We start from the raw sequence: 26,059 nt of genomic DNA, 5'->3' as shown, positions 1-26,059 counted from the left end.
CGAGACAGTGCTCCCCAAACTTCAGAGGGGCGTCCAGGCAGTCAAATGCTGCTGTGCTTGTGGCTGAAACAACTTGGAGTGTGACTTTTCAGATATTGGCACTGTGACATTCCCCTTTTGGGACAGCTTTAGTGTTAGAAAGAGAAGTCTCACCTGCATTGTCCTAGACGGCTGGTGACCCAACCCCTCCCCCCTCCCAAAGCTGCTCAAATGTGAGGAGGATACATCACCACTGTCACAAGCCAAACCGATGGTGGTGTGGGACTGTCACATGCCGTCTACACTGCATGACCGTTGGGACTTCTGTAAGAGTCTGTGCAGCAGGACATCGACAGCGTTACAGTGTGGGACACAGATGGACATGTGGCTGGACACCAGCCACAGCTTCCAGTTCTTTGGCCTTTGTTTTCATGACTTCCTGTATATTGCACAATGTTTTGTTTTTCAGTCCATGTTCAAGAAAGCAATCCTAAAATAAATGTTTCTGTGGGGAAAATAGGATTATTTTTCTAATGATTTGCTTTGTCCATCACAGTTCTGCAAGCCTTTAAGTTATGATATTATAGCAACAACCCTGTAGGCTTTACCCCATCCTACGGTTTAGAAGAACAACTTTAGCCATGAGTGCGCCTCTAGAGATACCTTTCAGTGAAAAACTGGTAACTTGAGTTTTTTTACGGTATGAATATGTCACGTGGAGAAGAACTGCACAGACCTCAGGTAGCATACGTCCCTAAATTGTTAACTAACACCATACAGAGAAGCCTCACGGCATGGCACCAGTGGCTCACGCCTGCAATCCCAGCTGCTCAGGAGGCAGGGATCAGGAGGATCGAGGTTTGAAGCCAGCCCAGGCACACAGTTCATGAGACTGTATTTCGATAAAACACATCACAAATTAAAGAGGGCTGGTGGTCCTGAGTTCAAATCCCAGTACCAAAAAAAAAAAGAAAGAAAAGAAAAAGAGAGAGAGAAAGCCTTACTCTAACAGGTATCCTGAGAAAAGGTATCTGAGCACTTGGGTACCAGGGGTTGTAATGCAGAGCAGGGTTCTCCTGACTCACTACCTAACATCTGCAGTACGAGCTGGTAACAGGCACGTGCAATGGCGTTTTGGGTTCCCATTTTATGAAATTAATGGAATTAATTCTCTCTGCTTCTGGTTTTGCATCTGTAAGAAGAAATCTTTTGCAGTTTGTGGAGAAGAACAATATGGAAATTCATCTGACAGCAACTGGCCCCTGACGACTTATCTCTTCCCTTCCTTGGAGGATGACTGACTCCCAAGTTTCATAAGACATGGAATGCAGTCAGGGGACTGCACTATGACCCCAAAGAGCTGGGGCTCCCACAGGTATCTTAACTCAAAGTCCACCTGTCTTGTAATAAAGCGTCTTCATTAAATATCTTCCTTCCCAATGTGCAGGAAGCAGAGAGCAGTGTATCTTTTTCTGCATTCTCTGGTCAGTTATTTACGTACAGTATTTCAGAAGAGTTTTCTTCTGTCCTGTAGCCTGTCAGTGTTCACAGATATCTATGGTGGTATGACTGTGGCAGTAAGGACACCCATGAGGCATCATGTATGGAGAGGGACTGAGAAGGACTGGGGAGAGAGCCTGGTGGGGTAAAAGACCACCACACAGAGTGAGGTTGGACGATGCAGGGAGGTGACCTGGCTGAAACAGATCCCAGAGCAACAGCTCAGCTCACCTGGAGCTTCGAGAAACACTCGTTCCAGGCCTAGACTGTGTCAACTCAGGGGTTCCAAATTTGGAGACCTCATGCCTGGACACGGGCTTTGGGACTCACAGTGGGGGGTGGTGAGAATGAACACCAGGGACCTCTACTGAAATGACCCGTGCTGGGAACTGGGCACAGAGGTAAATCAAGTGGACACCTTGAGAATTAGTCTGCTTGGATGAACTAAATTTTATTCCCCTTCTAAGCAAAATAAATGAATGAACACCCCACTTTGCAGAGCTTTGCTTAATTTGTTCTATTTTTAAGTATGGACTAGTAAAAAAGAAAAATACATAAGTTTTTGTTCTTGAAACTGTATTTCTTTGTGTGTGTGAGACAGGATCTTGCTAAGAAGCCTAGGCTGACCTTGAACTCATGATCTCCTGCTTCAGTTTCCTGTGTGTGCTGTGATTACACTCATGTGCCCCACACCCAGCTATAGATTCTGTACATTGTTAAGTTGGCTTAAATGTCACCTTCCCACCAAGACCTTCTTTCCAGACCTAATCTACATGAGATCCCTCACTTATATGACCTGTTAGTGGACCATTCTTGTCCATAAGTACTTGTCACTCTGGCACTTGCGTGTAACTCTTTAAAGTGTGCATCCCCATTGGACTGTCACTATATGAAGGCAGGTGACAAGGCCATATATGCTTTCCCATGGTTCTGGGGTCCAGCACAGGATGCACGAGTGAGTGAGACAAAGGATATCAGAGGACAATCCTGGCTTTCCACCTGTAAGCAAGAGAGAGAGAGCACCAGGACTCATGACTGCTGTGTGGTTCAAACTCAGAACTAATGCAGACAACAGCACTGGGATCTGAAAGCAGGATTCAGATTTAAACCTCTGCTTTCAATTCAGTTTTGAATACTACCTTAGTTTTAGAACTTGGCTATTATTAAAACTTTTCCCATCACGGTTTCCATGTGCAGTATACATTTAAAACAGGTCACCCCGGACTGGGGGCACAGAGGGCTTGTGGTCCAGTGTTCACGTGGTAGAACGTTCAAGGCCCTGGGTCCAATCCCCATTAGCGCAAAATAAAACAAAATCAAAGCGTACTCTTTCTAAAATTTACATCAGGTTCAAAATGTAGACATTATTTTGAGAGGCTGTGTGTTACTGCTGGTCATGTGTTAGTTATGCAAATATCTAACCAAAGGTGAACCAAATGCAGGAATCTGAAACTTTGCATTGGCTCAAAGTTTTCAGAGATTGTCTCAGACTAATATGTCACGTCACTTTATTTTTATTTAAGCCCAAACACCAAGGAATGCTTTCTTTCTTCATACAGATCAGGGGTCATCACCGATGGTCCATGTACCTAGTATTTTCATGGTTTTGTGAGTGAAGTTCTGTGGGGGTGGGGCTGTGGTCTCTCTCTCCTTTGCATGTTTTCTACAGCTCCTCACAGGCTGCCAAGGCAGGGCAAAGCCACTGCTGTGGACCCGTGGCCTGCGAAATTTACAACCTGGCCCTTTACACAAAGGAGTTTTCCATCTCTGATGTAAACAATAGTGATCGTTCAGGATTTTCCAGCAAACTGGATCTTGAACTTATATTTAGAGACTAGATCCCCCTTCATATGGAGCAGAGGCTTTCTCCCTAGCGCTCCGCCTTTCCTTCTTCTTTAGTAAGAGAACGGCGGCAGTTACCTGGCAACGCAGCGCCCAGGTGAGGACCATTTAGCAGCGTCCTTTGCAGTGCACGTGGCCATATTTTGGCAGTGTGCTTTCTCCATTCAGCAAGTGTTTATGAGACATTTGCTCTGTGCAAATTCACTAGGCACTAAATACTGTAAGACTTCTTTCTGAATTTGTAAAATACCTAACCTGGCACGTGATTATCTAGTACAAAGCATGAAAATGAAGGTTCGTCTAAAAAAAAATCTACCCAGCAGAATGCATTTATAATAAATCTCAAGAAGCTGGAGTACTAACGTGTGCTTACATGAGCAGAACCTAGACTTCCCACCACTGTTCTCTCTGCTTTTTAAAACCCCCAAAGCAATGTTTTCAGTATTTCATGCACTTTGCTGGGAACCATTAGTGGTTGCCAGTCATGGTCGACTTAAGAGGTAAACTGACTTTACAGCCCTGTGGCTGTAATTTCTATACCTGGACCTCTTCACAGGACCTTTGTGGGTCTCAGCACTTGTCACTAGAGCCTGGCTTTGTCTGGCATGGAGGAAATGCTTGACGCATTTAGGGTGACGTGCAGATCCTCTGTGTTGAACATTCTGACCTGCATTGATTGGGGGACCACCAAGCACCTACGAGGATGCTTCAGTATTTGGGATGATTCTTGAAGAATGTCATCAAAGAAGAGATGACTGTGGACTTGCACGTGTGTTTGAGGGAGATCCTACGTAGATTTTGGACTGAATGACCAGTATCCAGAACTGGCAAACCTGACTAGAGGCCATGAAGATGGGCCACTGTGGAGGGTCGGCGTCAGGTCCCTCTGTATCAAGACTAACAGCAAGACAGAGTGAGACTGGACAGCCAGAGGCTGCAGCCAGGGGACCCCACGAAGGAGCCCTCGGGTCCCGAGAGCCCCAGCAGCTCCACTTCCTCCTGCGAGGCCTCTGCCTCCTTCCAGAATTCATAGCACTGCAGACAGACCTCAGGACCTCTGGTCTGCAGCCTCTGAGACCAGGATGGTGCTAGGCGTGGTGGGCGGGTGTGGCCCAGCAAGAGGAGTGGACGCCTGTCTTCCTGCAGATAAAATAAACCCCATCTGGAATGTGACAGCCTCAAGTGGAGGGAGGGGCAGGGTAGCTGTTTCTTCAACTTTTAAATGGAGACCAGCGAGCAAATGTAAAAGAGCAGGGGGCTTGCAATAAAATAAAAGACAGAAAAAGAGAAACGAAGCAATACCATTGTCCTCCGGCTGGTCTCTCTCTCTTTCTTTCTCTCTCTCTCCCTCCCAGGCTCTCTTCTCCCTTCCTCAGTTCCTCTTCCTCTTATTCTGTCTACCAGCTCCATGCACTGAAACCTGCTTTCTGCACACAATCGTCACTGCTCAGGTGACAAGCATTCTTGTAATAACACCCTGTGCTCAGAACACAGTAAACAGCTATGGACCTCACCAGCGCCACAACCAAACACCCACGACACCCCCACGCACACACAGCACACACCGCACACACACAGCACACACCACACACGCACACACATGCACACACATGCACACACAACACACACAGCACACACACACTCACAAACACGCGCATGAAGACAGACATGTCACAAAACACAACAGAAGTAGGTGCACTTCCTGTAATCAGTGGAGGGACAGCTGACCTCTGTCCTGTGAGCTGTCCCCACTCCTGCTCCCTATCACTTGGCTGTGTTGCACACACACCTCAGGATGTCTGAAGGTCAGAATTGTACCTTCAACAAGGGCAGGGTGGGCTTGCGTTCCTGTTCCACCTCCCATACTTAGGCACGAGAGTGGAGGGACAGAGAGGAAAGTTCTCTGAGCTCCATGGAAAAGGAGCTGAGGTCTGTGTCCTGGGAGGAGCGTGGGCCCCTCTCTGTCCTCTGTCCCTCTGGCTCCACCTGACTCAGTCTTCCCATAGCGCAGGCAGGGGCAGGGAAGAGGGTAGGGGGCTGGAGGGTGCTGTGTCAGGGCAGTGCCCTCCCTGTCTTCTCTGGGCCATTTTCTGTCCCCTGCACCACAGGCAGGGGACAGGCTGCCTGGGTGACCTCCATCCCTCACTCCCACACGTTCTCCCACCCTAGCCCTGCAGGGTCTCCTCTCACAGAGAGTCCCAACCATGGCATCCAGTGCCTGCTTTCCTTCCCCTCTGTCTGAACGGGAGGCACTGGCCTAAGTGTGGCTCCCCAGCACCCCATTCTCACTGCTCACCACCCTGCTCACTGCTAGACCTCATCAGCTCTCCTGGAGGCCCCCAGCACCTTGCCCCACCCTGTCCTCCATTTGGGGTCTTCACTGGCAAAGCCCAGCCCATGAGACCCACTGCCCCCAACCAGCCCTTCTGCACCAAATGCAGTGACAGCAGGCTACATCCCCCTGCTCTCCCCCGGGATTCTGACTGCAGCATGAGGGGCCTTGGTGGGTCAGGAGTTTCCCTTCCCTTTCAGAGAGCAGGTCCCACTCCACCCATGGGACTTTCCTCTCCAGGGGGTGTGACCTCACTGTGTTCCACTGTGAGTAGACAGACAGGAGGCCCCAACCTGCCACCAGCCCAGTCCACGGCCCAGACTCTCCAGGGTGACAGGCATCCAGACTCCATCCCTAATAAACAGTGAAATTAAGAAGCAGGAAGCAGCGAGAGCCAGCTCTTGGCCCCATCTCACTGTGGCTTGGACATCAGTGGGCATCCTATGGGTTGAGGCTGGGAACTGACCCTTGCATGGTGGTATGAGAGGGGTGGGACCTTCATGACTGGGACCTATGGGAGGTGCTTATGCCAGGCAAGGGATTAGGACAGTTCTGTGGCCCCCCTGGCTCTTGTGAGACATGTCTCACAAGGTTGAGCCCAGACCCTGAATTTCTCTCTAGCTTTCTGTTGGAAGATGTGATTTCTTTCTCCCACATATGCCTGCCATTCCCTGTGGCACCCTTACCCGAGCCAGCACCGTGTTGTTTGGACTGTCCACCTCTCAAACTGTTAGCTAAATAAACCTCTCTTCTTTATGACGTTAGCCTGCCTCAGGCATTTCATTATATATACTCATTATATTTCATTACTATGCTCATTATAGTAATAGAAAACAGACTAATTATGGTTCCTCGGATGGCCACCTTGTTTGTTTGTTTTGGTTTTTTTTTTTTAGCTATCTTAGTAACTAGAAAACATATAATAACGGTGACAGTTTTTAAAAAGTTTTTCTATCTGAGGGTCCCCAACATGGATCATATAAAATGCTTATTGACTGCTTAACCTCTGCTAAGAACCACTTAGGGGCTAATGCTGGAGATCAGCCAACACAGACATTTAACAAAAACTACCAACTGTCAGTGGGGGGGAAGGCATGGCGTAGAGTATTTCGAGCCCAAGGAGGTGGGGATGGAACCCTGGTGTCTCCCCGACAAGATATGTCCACATCCTAACCCCAGTACCTGGGAATGTGACCTTGTCTGGGAATAAGGTTTTTGAAGATGTCATCCAGTTGGGATGGGTAGCACTGTGTTACAGGTGGGACTGCAACCCAACCCCAGGCGCTCGTACACAGAAACACAGGAGGAGCCTGGGTTGCCGTTGTGTGCCAATGAGGTAGCAGCACAGGTCAGGGGTGCCAAGGATTCCTGGAGCCACCAAAGCTGGGTTCAGCAAGGAGGGGACTCCCTCCTCCCCAAAAGTTCCCAAAGGAACCAACTCTTCAGTGGTGGGAGAGTTTGTTTCTGTCCTTTGGAGCATCCATGGAACTTTGTCTCTAAGCAGGGGACGTGGCAGAGAGTGGTCCCTGCAGGGTGAGTAGGAGCTGCAGGTGAGACTCTAGGGAGAGGGGAGAGAGTTCCAGGCACAGGGAGGCCTGTGCAAAGGCCTGGAGAGGAGTTGGAGAGGGGCCTGGTGTGACCGAATAGTGGTGAACCCATAAAGGAACAGAATTCTCTTGGCGGTACTGGGACAGTCTCAGATGAGGTCCCAGAGACCCCCCGCCATCTGACTCTGGATGGTGATACAGTCCTACTGTGATGACCAAACTCTCAGGGGCGGGTTTCTTGAGGTGAAGAATCACCCAGGAACCCATCATCCTCCAAGAAGCTGAGGCCAAAGCCCATGTGAAAAGGCCATTGGCCTCAGAGCCAGCTTCTGTGGGACAGTAGGAGCCCCAGGCTCCCTCCGTCTTCAGCCCAGCACTGCAGTTCGATGATGGCTCCTACAAACACACAGCTCCACAGGCCCATCTGCACTCACTCATGTCAGCACTGAGGAGAGGCCGGCTGCTCGATTTCCTGGGATGGGATTCTTGGTCTGGGGTATCAGAATCAGATGACAGAACTCATTGTCATCATCCCTGGATTTTTTCTCAGGCCTAAGTAGAGCTATCACACAGAGCACTACCTGAAGGTTATCCAAAAGCATTTTAAAAGAAAATTAGGAATTGAGGAAAAGTGGAGTTTACTGAAAATTTACTTCAGTCCTTCGGACTGACCACTTCAGAGCATCAGCTGATTTGTAGGTAATACCACTAGCAGAACAAAGCAGCACATTCCTGGTCCTGGAGGTCCCGGCTAGCTCTGACATCCTATAAACTATAGCAGGACATCTTCCGAAAGGAAGAAACGATCAAACGAGCTCAGGTTGGCTAGGCCTGACATGTCTTTCTCTCCCATCAGGGTACTTACTAGGTATTAAGATAAACACACGCACTGGTCTGCAGTTAGTTTTTGTAGCTGTTAGGGGAAGAGCTGAAACTCTGCGTGTGAGAACAGCAGTCATGAGGAAGCTGCCCTCGGTCTGAGAGACTGGACAGGCTGGACAGCACTTTGCCTGTGGCCAGGCTTCTGATTGCATGGGGGAGGACTGACTGAGGGACACAAGGTCCTTCACAGCCTGTGCATCTCTGCAGATTTGCAGTCACACTGGCATGGCGTAGTCACGAGGAAGAAATGTCTCCCTGTGCTGGCTTTTGTCCTGCACAACTGCCCTGCCCGCGGCCAGCATTCTGGGGCAGGGCTCAGGAAGGAAGTACCTAAGGCCCGAGGAACTGACATGCCAGGAATGACCTGTCCTCCTGGCTTACTCCGGGGTTTTGGTCCCTGCCTCTCCTTAGCTGAAAACCCCAGGTGGCAAACTCCACTTCCTGGAGGTTTCGTGGGCCACTGGTCAGTGTCTTACAGGTCCTGGGCACAAACCCCAGCTTGGGTTTCCCCACCTTCAGGCATCTCCCTCCATGGCATGGCAGACACGCCTGTGTTGTGACCATGGGGCGTGTATCCTGCGTGACCGGCACCATTGCCTGGCATGGCTCCCAACAGCGCCAGTGACAACATGCAGAATGGTGTCGCCTGACCGGCATGCTTATCTCAGCCCTACCAGGCTGCTGGTGGCCCTGGCAGCCTGTGTGGAAGAAGCACCACGCTGGCCATGCACAGGTCTGAAAGTCTGCATGAGGCCTGGCCCCCAGAGCTGTAGTCTGAGCTGCGACCAAACAACCAAATCCTAGGTGTTGATCTCAAATCTCTAGGGGGATGAAGGCCATTCTGGGACCCCACCATGGTCCCACAGGAGACTGGCTCAGAGCCTATCTTCTGATCAGTGCCCCGTCTCCCCACAGGCATGTGGCATTTTACCAAGTGACTTCCTTCTAGAACTTTCTGGAACTTTCCAGAACCTTTCAGATTCTAATCAGGGAAAAGAATGTTCTGAGTGGTCATCAACCCTGGGGTGGTTCCACAGGTGACATGGCTTGGATCCCACCTTCTCAGATGGCCCTTTATCTTCTCTGGACGAGTCCTGTTCTTCCTACAACACAACAGGAACGTAAAGATGGCAGCAAGCACTGATGATGTGTAGACAAGGGAGGGAGACATGTCTCAAGACAACACGGACACAGAGCAACGCCGAGGGCTCAGACTGGACTTGGCGCTGGCCGGTGCTCGCCCCAGGCCAGGTGCTGGCTGACCTCCCCGCTTTGCTGATGCCGAAAGACGTGAAGCTTAGGCACAGGCCACACGGCCGTCCTGGGCAGGGCCAGGCAGAAGCGCCCTCTGGTCCAGCTGAGCCTCACTCCACGCAGCACGAGGCTCCTGGAGTGTTAGTTCAAGCTGTGGACGGACCAGAGGACTCGGTGCCATATCAAGTGGGTTCTGGATGCATGGAGTTTTGGGGTTACCAAGGAAAGAAGGTCCACCTTAAAGTTAGAGAGGTCATGTCACTTTCTCCAGTGTCTTGTGTCTTTGAATGTCTGCGCTGATGACTCGAAGAACATAAACAACTTGGACAGGCTTTCTTTTTATGCTCCCTTTCCTCCACGTGAAAACTCTCATGGAAAGCCAATAAGGGAGGGAGCTGCCTAGGACTGCATCGGTTCCTCTTCTGAAACGCTGTCCCTGGAAGACTGAGTAACGAAAGTGCAAAGACCCAGGGTGCAAAGCACACACTGTGAACACAGGCTGCCCGCTAGCTTGCACTTTGAACTTGAACTTTCCAGTGCTTCATGCACGTCACTCAATGCCTAAAAACGATGTCTGTGCGGCCAAAATGATGAGTTCCCTTTCGAAGTCAATGATTGACCACTACGAGGTCAGGTCTTTATAAATCAAAATCAAGATTTTCCAGGAATGTCTGTTACAGGAATTAGAGGCAAGGCAGGAAAATGCAAACTTTCTGGCAGACTGTAGTCACAATTTTGTGACTGGCCCCGTAAACTGTGACTACACTGAAATTATGACTAGTGTCCTCACCATACGTACTTTCTGGAATTACACCATTTGTAGAGAAATAAGTTATCATTTGACTTTAATCACAGAATCCAAATGGGGGCGGGAACTTCCACAGATGGCCCAGAATGGACTTCCAGGGGCAGCATGGCACGGTGGGATGGGAACGGCGGTGTGGGGAGCGGGGGCCCAAGTTCCCCAGCAGCCCTTCATCTCTCTGCACACTGTCTTCTTGCTTTCTCAGGAATGAGGGGACCCAGTCTGCACCAGTGCCCTGGGGCTTCTGCAAGGGCAGGGCAGGTGTGGACAAGGGCATCTTTATGAGCACAGTGTCTCCTGACAAGCATTTTACAAGCTGTCTGTATGGTGTCAACTGCCGACAGCTGGATCCCAAAGCAGGATGAGGGTCGACCAACACTCACTGTTACGGTGTCTGCCATGCCAATGAGGCCTTGGGTGCCAGAGACAGCAGGGAGAGACAGAGCAGGGGGTGCATTCCAACACACACACAGCACATTCACCACACATATCCACACAGACACAGACACAACACAGACACACACACCACACAGCACATAGACACGTCACACACACTTCCTAGACACCACACACCACTCACATACCACATGTATACACACATCACATGTAGAACACACACACACACACACACACACTGCTCCTCTCTGTGACTCAGGGCACTAGAACGGAAGCAGGTGTGCTCTCTGGCCTGCACTGAGAAACCTTATCTAACATCTTGTTCCCAATCCGTTTCAGGTAAAAAGCAAATGGCCCTTCCAGGGTCTGCCCCCACTAGCTCAGGCTGAATAGGGTAGGGGACATGGACCCTCCTGAATCTGCTGGGATCTGCCCACCAGTTGAAGGCCTGGAAGTGAGGACTTGTCCTCAGGGAGACCTAGGACCCAAGAAGTAGCCTAGTACTGGTTCCACCTATCCCGTGGACCTTGTAGGGTCATGAAAGACATAGTAAAGTCACTTGGTGGTGGGCTCTGCCTGCATGTCCTCTCAAACACTGGGCCCTGAGCACCAGGCCAGGCCCCTGGCTGCTGCCCGCTCTGCATACCACCAGGATCCTTGCTCTCTTCCTCACTGCTACAAATGTGATGGAACACAGCAGGCACTCAGCAAATACCAGTCCAAATACCAAATACCAGATAAGGGACAACCTGAAGCATTCTCCCCTACCCCAGACCGGGTGCGCACGTGCACACTACACACAAATAGCTGCCTGTGCACATGGGTTTTGAGAACATCAGGCTGCCCTTAGGCTGTGCATCACATTTGACACACAGTCAAGAGGGGCAGGTGCTGCCAGAACCAGGGCCACAGGGGCAGCCGCGAGCCCTACAGCCTCCCTGCAGGAGACTCCAGGAGCAGGAGGCTGGAGTCCCATCCAGGCCAGAGCCTTTGTTCAGGCAGGGGAGCCTTAGCTCACCTCCTGTCCTGGGAAGCTTGGAAGAAGCAGAGCTTGTCCACGGTGGGTGCTGAATAGGAGGGTGGCTGGTGAGCCATAGCTGTCCTCACTTCTCACAAGGCTGAGAACCTCAAATCCCAATGGGGCAGAGGAGGAGCCAGGAGCAGCCAGGGCCAGCACCTCCCAGGGCTCAGTGGTGCTGTCAGGAGGCTGTTGTCACTGACAGATGGAGACCTCCTCCTCAGGGCGTCATGGGGACCCCAGTGTCTCCAAAGACGAGACTGCCCTTCAGAAGGCGAGAGGGTTTGTGATTAGATAAGATGTCAATGTCTTAGTTATGTTGAAACAATCCCCTAAGAGCTGTCAGGGGAAGGTGCATCTATGAATCAATTACTTTTTTTCACAGTCCTAATGCAGGGGACACACCTCTGAAAACTGTTCAGGGTTGCTAAAGTGGAAGCATCTAAAACTAGGTCAGTGTACGCAGCATCTGACATGGTTGTGACAAGTCCTACTGGATGACCTGCAGACCCGCACATGAGGTGGGGACAGGCTGTGTCATGGGAGAAAGTGCAGATTTGTAGCTGGTGCAGTACCAAGACCTCAGCTGGGGCTGTTTTTCTTTCTTTCACCAAGCCCACGGCACCACACCAGTCAGAGCTTTGGCTGGCTTGAGGAGTGAATGGAAGCTCGCCTGCCCCCATTCTCCCCACACCTCCAGGTAAGTGTCTCTGGATCTCCACGATCCCTGACTTTGATGGTCTGACACGCAGTTTTTGACTTTACGGTGGCGGGAAGCACAGGCACACAGACATTCTGTTTGCACGGTTGGCACAGAATTCAGTAAGTTACTGGAGATATTTGACATCTTGTTATAGAATAGCTGGGCTGGAGGATGCTGCCAAAAGCAGGCCAGTAAAGTGTCCCCAGCAAGACCCCAGCTGGGCTCCAATGACCTGAGGTCAGGAGCGTCGAAGGTATTTCTACCTTGCAATGCTTCCAACTTTCATGGCGCTTACAGGGATGCATGACATGATGGCAATTAAGTGTACTATAGCCTCTGTGGGAGAACCCGGGGTGAGGTTTCAAACTCCTCACATAGGTGGTGCAAACAGAGAAGTGGCTGTCGGGGACACAGAAGTCAGTGAGCTGATGGCACCACACCAACCATGCAAAAGTACCAGTGGGGACCTTCTCCACCTGTAGGAGCAAATGTAGTTCTTTTCTGTTTTTATTAGAAATGGTAGAAAACATTGTCCAGTTTTCTATCTACACTCACAATAAAATTCACCCTGACTTCTTACAGCTCACTTCATCTTATCTGTCTATCTGATTTATGTATTTAGTATCAGGACTATTGCCTAATGTGGCTTTGTAAAGGAATTTCACTGCATTCACACAGGAGGGCTGATCCCAGTATTTTGTGCTCCACCTCCCTTTTGTACGACCATTTCCAACCGGCAGTCTGCTACCTGCTTTAAATCCTCCTCTGCACCTGTAAGTCTGCGCGAGTGAAAAGGATGAGGGAATGAAGCACCATCTGCCCTGGAACCCCACCCCTCAGACACAGCAACACACGGTGAAGCAGGAAGCTGCATGTGTGCCCCACCTGCCTCGGAGGACAACTGCGGCTGAGGTCCACACCTCACAGGCCCTGGCCTCGAGAGTCTAGCTCATTACTTCCTCAGAAATTTAGGAAGCAGAATAAAAACACCAGAAATACACTGTCCCCACCCATCACACACACACACACACACACCCCAAACCCCATACACACCCCAAACCCCATACACACCCCAAACCCCATACACACCTGCCACACACCACACACGTGACAAGCCTAGCTCCTACAGCACACGACAGTCATTTTTGTTTATTTTATTAGAAGATGGATTTAACTCTCCTGTCTTTCAGGACAACAACTTAAGCTGAATAACCATGCCCCAGGTCTGGCATCCGATATTGGACCGCTGTCTTAACACTCTGGCCCTTGCTGTGCATCAGCTGGGAGGTGGGGCTGGGATTAGCAGAATTTGCCATCTGCTTAGGCTACAGATTCTAGGACCCTGTACTGTGGCAGGTATTTGAGTGAATAAAACGCTTTCCCTGAATGTAAGTACATAATGGAACATTTGTTTGTTCTGTAACAAAGCAGGGGGAAAGGTAGAAAACTGGGAAGAGCCACCATGGTTTTCAACGCCAGGGGACGGGGAGGAAGAAGACACCTAGAAACGGGGAAAGGGAGGCTCCAGGTTGTAACAGTCTCCAGCAGGGATGACACAGGAGCTTCCTCAAAGGCTGTGAGGATGACCAGACAGACAACGAGGAGAAGTCATGAGCTGTGAGGAGAATGGGTCAATGGACTGAAAGCACAGACAGACCACAAAACTGATTATCAGTGAAAGATGGAGGCCTCTACAAGGGCCAGTCCTGGTCTTCAGAAATTCTGCCACATTTTCTTTGTACACATCGCACAGCATTTAGCAAGTAAGTCACCTTGGGGAGCATTTTGTGGACTTCTAGAATCCCTAATAAAACCACAACCACTTCGAGGGCAAGAACTACATCTGTCTACTCTTGGCACAGTCCGAGGTGTGAAGAGCATCTGGTGTGTAGAAGACAGTTGGTGAGTTTTCTTAATGAAGGTCACGTTTGCTGTACGTGTGAAGAGAGCAGCACAGCGCTATAATCCCTGCTGAGACAGTGAGTTCACTGAACATGTTAGCTTTCATGTGTAAGAAAGCGAACAAGGGATATGAGCACCCACAGTAGCCTCGTCAGATACAGCTGCACTCACGGGCAGGAAATAAAAGGCCACTCTGTCAATATGAGAAGGTATTAGAAATCCATGATACAAATAAAAATTCATTATCATCCCGAGTTCTTCGTAAATTCGGGTGTTAGTGCTGCATAAAGGTTTTTCCATCACATGAAAGCGTGTGCTTGTCATCATCTACACAAGCATTCAGAGGAGTTGTGTAGACGGAGACACAGGCGGGTCCTCACGACCCATTTCCCTGTCATTTACAGCGTGGGTCCTGACTTTACTGGGGCTTTCACTAAAACACATTCCAGCCCCCATGACTGTGGTGTCCTTGGAGACAGCAGGCCTAGGATGCTTCATTCATAAGAAATCTCAGTGAAACATGTGCAGGTGGGTGCGGCCCACACAAGCAGAACCGCACACCAGCTGGGGCCCTCCCTAGTGAGGGGACGGAGAGTCAGGACGGAGCCAGGGCAGATGCTCAGTCGGGTACCCAGCTGCCACACCAAATCCCTTCCCCTGCTTGAAAGCTAAACAACCCGGGTAAGTTTTTGTGTGTGCTGACCTCTTGGACTTCAGGTTTCCTGAGACACCAGGTGAAAAGCAGATTGGGTGGAAGCTTCTCTCCCGCTCTCTGTGCAGGTTTTGGTCAACCTGGACATGGCCTATGGCACTTGCATGGCATTTGCTGGGCCCTATCCATGCCAGCTTTGAGAAGATCTTGTCACCTGACACCCTAAATGGTGGGGCCAACACTTGCAACCCTGTCCTGTTACACAGTCTTGAACAAAGTCATTGAGAATTCCTGTGTCATGAAACCATGGGGACAGATGCAGCTGCAGGAGTGACACCCGTTTCTTGTGCAAATAATTTCAGGGTCACCTCTCTCAGTGCCTCTCTGTCCTGCTGCCCCCATCTCCCAAGAAACAAGGGAATATGGAGGCCATCATCTGAAGTATTAATATCAGGAAGATAATTTCAGTGAGCTGTACCATCCTGGCCACCCCAGATAATCAGTATGCTAAGTTTTAATTCAAGAAACTTTAAAACAAAAACCTCACATTATACAAAAACTCACACAAAATAGATCACAGGCTGAAGTGTTAAGTGTGAAACTATAAAACTTGCAAAAGGAAACCATAAGGAAATCTTCAAGACCTCAACAGACAGGAGTCCTTAAGACTTCATATGAAAAGAAACATTAATAAATGGAAATGCACCAACATAAAAAAGGTTTTCTCTGGAAATGACCCTGTACTAAAGAGAAAAGACAAGCTAAGCCGAAAACAACTGCAAACCACAGGACAGGTAAAAATACGAACTAAGGAAAAGTCAGCATTTGAAAAACAAACAATTCACCAAGATAATGGGCAGAAGAAGTGACCGGATTTGGGGGACCACGGTTTCCAGAAGGCAGACATCACTGTGCTTACATACACCTCATCAGTTGCGTGCTTGGGACTCTATTTCCAAAGAAATGCAACTACATTCACCCAAAACTCTGTGTGGGAATGTCCACAGCCGCTTTCTGTGCAGTGACCTCAAACCAGAATAACCCACGCACCCCTCAAAGAGAGAGTGGTTGAAGGAACTGCAGGCCGTGTGCACTGTGGAACACCGTGCAGCAGTGAGAAGCAGGGAGCTGGAGGGGACTTGGGATTGCTCACCAGCCTCATGATTGCAAGAGCACTGTGCTGAGTGAAAGGCACGTCAACGTCAAGAGTCCCGTGTCTGGGTGAGTCCACTGGGGCAGCTCTCTTGAAGGGACAAAATGCTAGAACACGAGGAACAGATTTGTGACTGCCAGAGTTGAGGGACGGGAATGGAGGAAGTTGGTCTTGACTGTAAGGGGTGGCATGAGGCACGCTGCATGACACTGACCTGTGGGTTGAATGGGCAGTCAGCTGGCCCACACCACAGCAGCATCACATGAAAGCACACACACACACGGGGTGTGTAAACTGGTAAAGTAGGAGATCTGAACAGGGCTGAACGGGGCTCCATCGATGTGAAAATCCAGGTTGGGATATTGTTGGGATAGTGTCGCCTTTCTAGATTATTCTGTAATGTGCTCCTGTTTGCAGCACTCTACTCAATCACGTGAGTTCTCATTTTCTGTATCTTTAGTGAGAATTTAAGAATTTTCAGTGTGCCACATGGGAAAGGTACCTTGTTGCCATTAAATTTTTATTTCTCTGTTAGCAGCAGATTACAATTCTTTTCACATTTTATTAGTCCACTAGGGTTTTCTCCTCGAGGTATGGAGCCTGTTCAGTCACACATTTTTCTTGTTTTCAGAACTTTCTATACGTTCCAGAGACTAACCTCACATTGGTCTGTTTAGGATCGTCCTTTGGCTGTCCTGGTTTTGTTCATGGAGCCCAAAAAAATCTGTTCAGAACTACAATTTTGCATTTTTAAACGACAGTCCAAGTCATTCTGGTTGCTTTAGAAAATGCATCCCCAGCTGCAATAAGAGGAAGGCTCTGCCTGAGGCCAGCAGCTCAGTCTCAGTGGAGCTCCAGCTGTGCTCCTGCTGGCTGTCCCAAGGCAGTGGACTCACCGAGCCGGCCCCCACCACTGCACAAGCTGGCCTGTGCACTAGAACCCTGTGCACACCTCCCACTGGTTCTGCCTCTGGTGGAAGCCCACGCACTGCAGAGTGGACAGATTTCTAACCTGCTCACAGACTGTGCAGCTCCTCATCTGGCATTTCTGCTCAGGAGTTTCCTGGTTTGTCACCATGGCTCTGGACTTTCTTTAGTGGCTGATAGTGGGCCAACAGAAGAACCCCACTGCTTATCTAAAAGTCTTCTGAGTTACTGGAATACTTTCTTTTCTTCTCTATCGACAGAAGAAGTTAAGGAGGGGATGACAGCAAAGAGATGGCAGTTCCCTTAAGGCCAAGTCACCCTGGGATGGAAGCCTGCTTTAATGGGCCTTGTCTCCCATTAGTGGTGAAAAGACAGAGAAATGCAGGGCACCTTTGAGTGACCAGGAGGAGTTGGGGTGAGGAGACTTTTCCTAAGACTGAATGCCTCTTCATCTCAGCTGAGCACTCCTGGGGAAACTTCTCTGGCCTTTTTGTGTCTTGAACACCTCCTCCATAAAGACAGGCTGCTAACAGGGCAGTGACATCAAACGAGGGTCTCCCCCCGAAGTAAAGACTACTATGAGAAGTCAAAACTTAGAAGGGCATCCAGTGATTTGTAAGTGGCCCATAAATTCTACTGGCTTTTGAAAAGGCAGAGAGCTGCTAAATCTGAAGGGAGTCAGATTTTTAAAGAACTTAGAGAGAAAATAGAAGTCATTAGTGTCAAATAAGAAACCCTTCAATTAGCAATTAAAAATTCAGTCAGAAATAGAAAGACCACAAGAAAGAATAATCTCTTCCACTGCACCACTGAGCAGACACCTCTAGTAAGCACACACATTGTCCCCCAACACTGCCGTCAAGTCCCAAGTGAGCAATAAACACCATACCCAGAACGAGTCACTTGCCAAACACTTTCCCATCTCTGGGCAGGTTTTACAAAGATTTTCAAAGAGGATTTGAACCAAATAGGTTTTGTTTCACCTTGTTAATAGAAGTGGTCCCTTCAGAAGAGTTAACTCGGGGTTACGTACCAATGTCATTCACAGCCATTTGTAACAGGGTCTGTCCCTCAGGTTTCTGGGTAGCCACTTAAAAATATCTGCAGCTGTGCCTCCTCCTGGGCTTCGGGAAACTGCAATGTGAACTGTGGTCATCTGTAGTCTCTGGCTGTCACTTACTATGGCACCTCTGGGCTGGACATTCACACAACCAGGACCCCAGCCTCCAAGCAAGCCCGTCCTCATTGGGAGGTGCCTGCCGGGAGGCTGCTGGACAAGAGTGGGCCCAATTCAGACGCATCCTCTGACCAGTGGGTGACAGGCTGCAAAATGCCTCCCTGAGCTTGTGGGATCAAATATCCAAAACCCCATGTGTTAAATGGTATGCTTCTGAAAGCTTCCTTCCTGAAAAGCCCTTCCTAGCTTAGCTGGAGTGGCCAGAACAGGCAGAAGCAAGGCCTGAACCTATCCATTTACCTCCCCCCACACCAAGGCCCAGCTACATGTGCCCAGCTGGACAAGCGCTGTCCAGCTGGCAGAAAACAAGGGTTCAGACTGCTGTATCTCCTCCCAGTCTTACTGGGACTCCCAAAGAACTTTAAAACTTTGTCCAACCCACCTCTCCACCTTCCAAATCAGGTCTATGGTAGACCCTAAAAGACCCTAGCACCCATATGAGCATGCCATAAAACCTAGAGTGACAGCAATTGAAGGCAGAACACACTCAGGTGGACCGACCTTGGCTCAGGGGCATCACCCCAGGAAGTGCGGCAGGAAGACCTAGCAAGCCGCAGGTAGGCAGGGGTGGGCTGCTGGCTGTACGAGCCAGGCCTGGGAGCCTGGGACAGGCCCGAGAGGGCGGAAGCCAGGCGAGTCGCTTGTCACCGCCCTCCTTACTCAAAGGGAAACTGTGCTTCTCCCTGGGGGGAGGGGCAGGGCCAGGGGCCGCGCGCCAGGCTGCAGGTGTGTCGCCAGGAGAAGCGAGGCTAAGATGGACCCCAGCCCGCCCTTCAGCCGATCACCTGCACCGGGTCCCCGCGTGGCCCCTTTTGGCCGTTGTCACCTCCCGCCCCTAAACTCCTCCCCACCTCTCACCGCCGCCCTAGGCCGCGCGCTGTTTCAGCGACCCCGGGGTCGCAGGGCCTGGCTGGGACAACCTCGGGAACCCCGTCGGCGTCCAGTGCCCCGGCCCTAGACTGACGTGGTCACCCCTCGCTAGGAGGATCGGGGTGAGGACATGGCGAGATGTCCGGGAGGCCATCGTGCTGCCACCTGTCCGGCCACCTGCGCCGCGTGACCCCTCTTCCCACCTCCCCCACCGGCCCAGGAGAGGGACCGGGAGTCCGGCCTCGGGGACAGCGCGCCCCCGCCCGGGAAGGCCGGGCTCCGGGGTCCCCTCCCGAGGGCCGCCGAGACAAAGGCTCCAGGGCCACCCCGCGCGCCCCCGCCAAGGATCACCCACCGGTGCTGCGCTCGTCCCTCCGAGGCCGAGGGCCGTCGCGGGGTCGCTGGTCCCCGGCGCGGCCTTCTGGGGTCGCGGGCCGCCAGGCCGAGGCTCGTCCTCGCTGGCGCGCGGCGGCGGTGACTGACGGCGGCTCCGGGGACGGGCGCGCACCCCGCTTCCCCGCCCCGCCTCCCCGCGCTTCCTGCGCGCAGGTGAACACGCGCCAGCCCCACCTGGACGCCGCGCCCGGCGCCCGGGGACACGCGGGGACAGGCGCAGCTCGGCCCCGGGGGGGGGCAGGGGCTCAGCGCTGCGACCTGGAGCTTCTGGCCTCGGAAACCTGCTGGACCCGGCCTCGCCCCAGGGGCCTAGACAGCATCTCCACGCCTGGCCTCCACCCCGCCGGCGCGCCGCAGCCAGCAGCCCCACTCCGTTCAGCGCCCGTCCCTCCTGGCCTCCTGGAGTCCCACGATCTCAGCGACTGACCCAGGCTCTGGTCTCCTGGAGGGGAGGCCACCTGGATCTGCAGTGGAGGCACTCGCCGAGGTCCTCCCAGGGCTCCTGGGTGTTGGTGTCCTGGAGAGCCTGAGGGGAGCACTGTCTCCTCCGAGGCAGGCTAAGCCAGCAGGGAAAAATACAAACCCCAGTGCAGGTGGAGTAGTACTGTTCTGCCCCACAGAGGCTGGCCCTCTCCGGTGGAATTCATCACCCATCCCCTGGGCCCAAAGGAAGCCTGCTGTTTGGACATGACCCAGCTGGACACAATGGAGTCAGAGGGATCTTTGAATTCACCAGCCTGGTCTTGGTGGTGTGAAGTAGGGGACAGGAGAGATATGGAATGAGCCCTTGGTTATTCCTGACACCAGTCCCTGTTAGGGATTTAGAGTGTACATTTCAGGGGGCAGCTGGGGACCCACATATTTATAAGGGACACCAGTGTGACCGGGTCCCCTCCTCCTGTCCCCTAGGCCAGCTGGAAAGACATATTACAACCCGCTCTCAGCATTGCCAGCCTAACAGGCTGCTCAGAGACCCGAGGTCTAGCAACCGTGTTCAAACGCTGGTGTTCCTAGGACAAATATCCCAACTACCACATAGCCACCTGTCCCTTCCCCCAGGAGGGAAAGAGCACGACCAGCCTGAGAATTCCAGCCGGGAGGTGAGGAGGGCAGGGGATGGGAGCGGTCATGCCAGAGATGGAGTGTTTCTGCTCTCCGTTTTGCTGCCCTGTAATGTCATGCTTGCATTACGTAAAGGACAACAGGGTGGGAATAAGTCACACAACGCCGCTGTCTGGAGTCATCCTTAGAGCTCACGCCAGAGGATGCTGGAATTCTGGGTCCCTTTCCACGTTTGTCCGGGAATCGCACGCAGCTTCTTCTGCCCCTCAGTGTCTCCTTGATTCTTCCCTACTTGATGAGCCAGGAAGACTCCATCCTGCCCTGCTGGTGTCGCAGTGCTGGGCATCAGGGAGCCCCTCAGGCTTTTGTCCCTGCGTGCCAGGCTGCCTCTGCTGGTCTCCTGGTGGTTTGTGGAAGCATCACCTAGCCGGCAGTCACCTGCGCAGGTGGCAGACATGCCAAGCACCAGCTAAATCTCCTTCAACGGTGTTTATGAAATTGTACCTGCTTATTTAGTTTCGATATGGTGTTCATGTGAATAGGGAGCCAGACAGTTTTAAAACTCCATAAACTGCAGGGAAAAGGAGCAAGAAAGTGTTGATTATGTTGTTAGCATCGCAGCTGAACAGCAGTTAAAGGTCTGGGCTCAGTGGCTTTTCCTCTCCTCGTGTTAGGAAGAGGACCAGAACTCAAGGACGGGGGATGGAGGAGGTAGAAGCTGCCACCTCACTGTGGAATCAAACTTTTACATAGCAAAATGGCAGATGTTCATTTTGCTGAGTAGAACTGAAAGGCATCGTTTGACAAGTGATGATCAGAGCCCTGTGGTATCCTCAGCATTTTTAAGCAAGTCATGTTGCAATGACCTCCTTCTCTCACAGAACTTCAGATAGCCAGAGGGCAAGGGCGTAGCCTCCTGTGCATCTCACAAGCTAGCAAGCAGGCAAGGGTGTGTGCATGACGGACACCCAAGGCATTTACCCAAGCTCAGTTAGGAAGTAAGTTAGTCCAAATAATTTCCAGTAGATTTCAGGCTGGTTTTGTTTTGAGTTTTCTTTATTTTTCATCAACAGATTTACTTTTGTAGTTATATTTTGTTTATGAAAGAGCTGGCTTCATTTTTATCCCATCTGTAACGAACCATTGGCTGGTGGTTTTGATAATTCAGATGGTTTACCTGTGACTGAGGGCTCATTGTCTCACCAAGCACCCCAGTTAATAACTGGATGGACTCTGGTGGTCACTGGTGACCACCAGAAAAATTAGGCGAGTGAATTTCAGAAAGTGCAACCTTATGTGAACAAGAAAAACACTGGGAGCTGTAGAACGCAGCTATAGGTACTTATTCACACACTCACAAAAAACCACTTGCCACTTCACTTCTGGTAAGACACCTGGAAAAAAAAGAAAGAAAGAAAAGAAAGGGAGGGAGGGAAGGAGAGGTAGATAGGTAGATAGGTAGATCAATAGATAGATAGGTAGATGATAGGTAGATAGGTAGATAGATAGACAGAGGCTTGTAGGATTGGGGTTATGTGAGAGAAAACAAAAAGCTGTTCACATTTTCTGCCATCAATTTATTATATTTTTATAAATTTTTACAAAATGTAAAAACATGTATAATATTTTATCTAATGCCATAATGTTATTCCTAAAAATAAAAACATCACTTTTATTTAGCTCTCCATAAAGATCAAAGTCCCACTCCACTATTGAAATTTATGGGCAAGTCTGCATTCAACAGATATCTTACTGTGGTCAGTAACTACTGTTTTTATCGCTTCTAGAATGTCTGTATTTCCCAGTGTGATCTCTAACTGTGTATGCTGCTTTTCTGTAAACCTCATTAATTCTTAGGCCCCTGCACTCACAAGTAGACACTTTGGGATAGAGTTAGCAGGGGAGCCTATATTTTCCAAAAGTGGACCCAGCACTATATCCAACCCCACGTTCCCTTTCCTGTGTGGCTTTGACTCTTGTGCTATGGAGAAGTGTGGTCTGTCCCCCTCCTTCTGAACTCAGGTGACACTGTGATTGCCTCTACACACATGACCGTCTCTCTCTTGGACATTCACCTTGGAACCCAGCCACTATGCCTTGAGGAATCCCAAGTAGTCACATGGACCAGACACACAGACAGACAAAGACACACACACACACACACACACACACACACACACACACACACTCCGGGTGGACGCCTAGGTGAGACACTCAGCATTGGCCTCTAGATGCATGAGTGGACAGCCGGCAGCTGCTTTCTGCCTTTGGGCCTCCCTTCCCGGCTGAGCTGTCAGATGCCATGAAGCAGAAACAGCTGGCTCCCTGGGTGCTTTCCCAACTCCCAGCCCGCAGCACAGTACAATGGTTGTAGCTTGAGTCGGCTAAGTTTAGGGTAGTGAACTATGCATCACCGTGGCTGGAGGAGTCTGCTGGAAGGATAAAGGAAAGGATGGGGACATGGAATGCTGGGGGTCTGTGCCACTGCCCAGCTCATGTGCTCCATGAAGATAAGCAGGAGCTCCAAGTCCAGGAAAGAAAGCACCTTATTAACTGACAGTCTTCTTGGCAAGCATGTCCGTCCTTCATTCTTGTTTACCACTCACCTATTACTTAGTCAAAAGTGTTTATTGAGCACTTAAATACGGTGTACCCTCAAGGCGCTTGGAGCCATGGGGCCTAGGCAGTCCAAACCAGAAGGGCGGGCGGGAGGGCCATCCAGGGGATCCTGCAGAGCTTGGAGTTGTGAGCCTGGGAGACATTGGCACAGGGAAGCATGGCCAGCAGAGGGAGCCCTTGAGCACAGCGGCTACTTGAGAGAGGGGACAGGCAGGTGAGGCAGAGGCTGGCCTGCTGCCCAGCCCCAGGAACTGATAGCAACACAGCCACCATCAGAACTAATTGTGTTGCCTACTTTGGCATTGTGATAACAACAATGCCCCAGAGACCAACTTAAAGGAGGAACAATTTATTTCAGTTCACAGTTTCAGAGTTGGTCATGGGTCTAGACTGTTGATTCTGGGCCCATGGTGAGGCTGTATGTGGTGGCAGCAGGAACATGTGGCAGAAGCTACTCCACTCATGGTGACAGGAAGTAGAAAGAGCCACAGAGAGGGGTCCAGGACAAGATACAGCCCCCAAGGGCCCACCCCCAGTGACCTACTTCATCCAATGAGGCCCCACCTCCTAAAGCTTCCAGAACCTCCCAAAATAGCGCCACCAGTTGGGGACCAAGCCTTTTTGGGGACATTTCATGTCCCAACCACACCAGCAATGTTTGTCCAACATGTGCCTCGTGCTGGGCACTTTGCCTGCGCTGACTTACTTGCAGCAAACCTGGAGTCCATCCTTTGGTGACGTTTGCGATTCAGGTGAGGCACCTGAGCTCAGAGGGTCAGTGACCTGCTTAGCAGCTCACAGAGCCAGGGCAGGGACTGGGGCAGCAGACAGCATTTCCCCAAACCCTGCAAGGGAGGGGGCCGTCATGGGCTTCGTGAGGCAGGTATTCCACTCCTGGGGGTCTCATAGCTCTGAGTCCTGCCTCCCTGAGGGCACCCTGTGCAGGCAGGTGTCCAAGCATCCCTGAAGGGGGCGCCCATCACCCTGCTAGGGAGCCTGGGAAGGACCACATGGGACCCCACCCCGTGACCCCTTAGCCATCTGAGCCACTTTTCCCAGGCATTCCAAGACTCACAGCTACACGCATGAGGAAAGGCCCCCACCTTTCTAGCCTGATGGTCCTTCTCCTTTCTCTGCATCTGAAGGACAGCCCACCGCCATGTGTCATTTCTTAGCTGTGTGGCTGTGTGATCATGAGTGAATGTCTAAACCTTTGTGTGCCTCAGTCCTGTCATCTGTAATGCAGAGTTAATTGCTGTCCTTACCTCGTGGCTGAATTGTTCCCACAGCTCAAGTGCCACCCACTCCTTGGTGGGCGAGGTCTTGCTCACTTGTCCAGTCGTCCATCCACGGCATTTCTGAAAAATCCTGGGCTAGCTGTGAAGATGTTACCTATACACACGTTGCTACAGAAACAGGAAATGCAGTTCACGGGACTCAGGTGCCACTTGGAGGGCAAGTTTGTCAGCGCGGGCAAACCTCGGGCAAGTGTAACAAAGTGCCAGAGGCCAGGGGCTTAGATTATAGACAAGTGTTTCTCAGCGCTCTGCAGGCTGAAGATCGAGGAGGTGGCAGTTTTGGTGTCTGTTGAGGGCTGCTGCCTGGTGCCCAGATGATGCCTCCTCCATGTGGCACTCACCTCCTCACGTGGGGAGCGAGAGAGATCATCTAAGTGTAGTCAGCTTTCAAAGGCCCTCCCCTTGGGGCTAGGGCTAAACATACAGGTTTTAGGGGACACAAACACTTAGTCAATAACAGAAGGTTGGTTAGTGCACAGGAGAGAAAACAGAGTACTGAATGTTGTGTTCCAAATATCCTGCTCCTGTGTTGCCCCCCACCTTGGGTGTGTGTGGTGTGGCAGAGTAGGGTGGCAGACCTGAGCTGGGAAGCAGGGGGGCGGGGCAGGGAAGGTGGAGCACAGCCAGCAATGCGGCTTGGGTGCTGAAGATGTAGGAGCTACATTTTTCTCCATAACAGTAGATAAAGTCAACATGTCAGCACACAGCCAGCTTTGAAGGTAAGTTCAGAACCATGGCAATCAGTGTGACTCTGATGTGACCTCAGTGTGATAGGCAACGGGCAGCATCAAGAGGGAGATAAGGACAAGCTCTGAGGGAGTTTGAAGAGTCACGTTGGGGACTCAGTCAGAGTCAGCTCAGGGTGCTGGGAGGGATCCATGGCACAGGAGGAGGGAGGAAGCCCAGAGCGGGTCGCCTGTGGTGTGGAGGTCTGCACGCCTTTCCTCATCATCTCTTTCCTGCCCAGACTCCCGGGGGAGTACAGTGAGGGACTGCCTGTGCTGGTGCCCTAAGGCCATGGTTCCTTCTGGAGTTTATCCCCAAGGGTAGAAAATTGTGTTTCTCTTAAGAACTTTCCCTCATATAGATTGAACTGTGTCTGGTAGAAACCACCCGGGACCTGTAAATGTGACCTCATGGTCCAGTCAGGGTGAGGTCATTAGTGTGGTCCCTGATTCAAGGGCTGGAGCCCTGCTCCAATGAGGAGATGGAGGGAAGGCAAGGCATCCCTGTGAAGGTAGAGGAAGGGATGGAGCCATGCGGTCACAGCCTAGGAGCACCTGGGCCACCAGCAGTTGGAGGAGGCAGCAGAGGGACCCTCCCTTGAGTCTTCACAAGAGGCCCTTGGCCCTGCCTACACCCAACCTCAGACTTCTGGGCTCCAGGCTGCAAGAGATTAATTTAGTATCGTGTCACCTAGATCAAGGCACTTTGTAGAGCAGCTAGGGAGACAAATGCTGTCCCTCACAGACAGAAACCAGAGGCTATGACGACTTAGAGAAACTGTGGGTTCAGGTAGAAATCAAGCAAATCAGCAGCAGAAGACATGTGACAGTGAACGAAGGGAGGGGAGAGATCAGAAGGACAAGAGGAAAGGCCATGGGTGCTTGGGGGAGACGGGGCACCAGGGTCTCATGTTAGACCTGCCCCCTTCCATAGTCCATCACCTGGGCCAGCCCCAAAGT

General features: G+C 51.2%; 1 protein-coding gene across 6 annotated transcripts in view; it reads right to left on the bottom strand.

Annotated features, from left to right (window-relative positions):
* Positions 1 to 19,475, bottom strand: part of Mbp (myelin basic protein) — a 110,063-nt gene extending 90,588 nt beyond the window's left edge. The window contains exon 1 of one of the 6 annotated variants that reach the window (XM_020165061.2): positions 19,355 to 19,475. The gene's annotated coding sequence lies outside the window, so the exon portion shown is untranslated. The remainder of the gene's footprint in view (positions 1 to 19,354) is intronic. The other 5 variants (XM_020165058.2, XM_020165055.2, XM_020165063.2 and 2 more) reach the window with 5 other exon arrangements.
* Positions 19,476 to 26,059: the final 6,584 nt, after the last annotated feature.

Source organism: Castor canadensis, chromosome 4 (genome assembly GCF_047511655.1).
Source record: "Castor canadensis chromosome 4, mCasCan1.hap1v2, whole genome shotgun sequence".
Lineage (NCBI taxonomy): Eukaryota > Metazoa > Chordata > Mammalia > Rodentia > Castoridae > Castor > Castor canadensis.
Note: the sequence above shows the minus strand (reverse complement) of the source record. Positions and strands in the feature narration are given on the sequence as shown.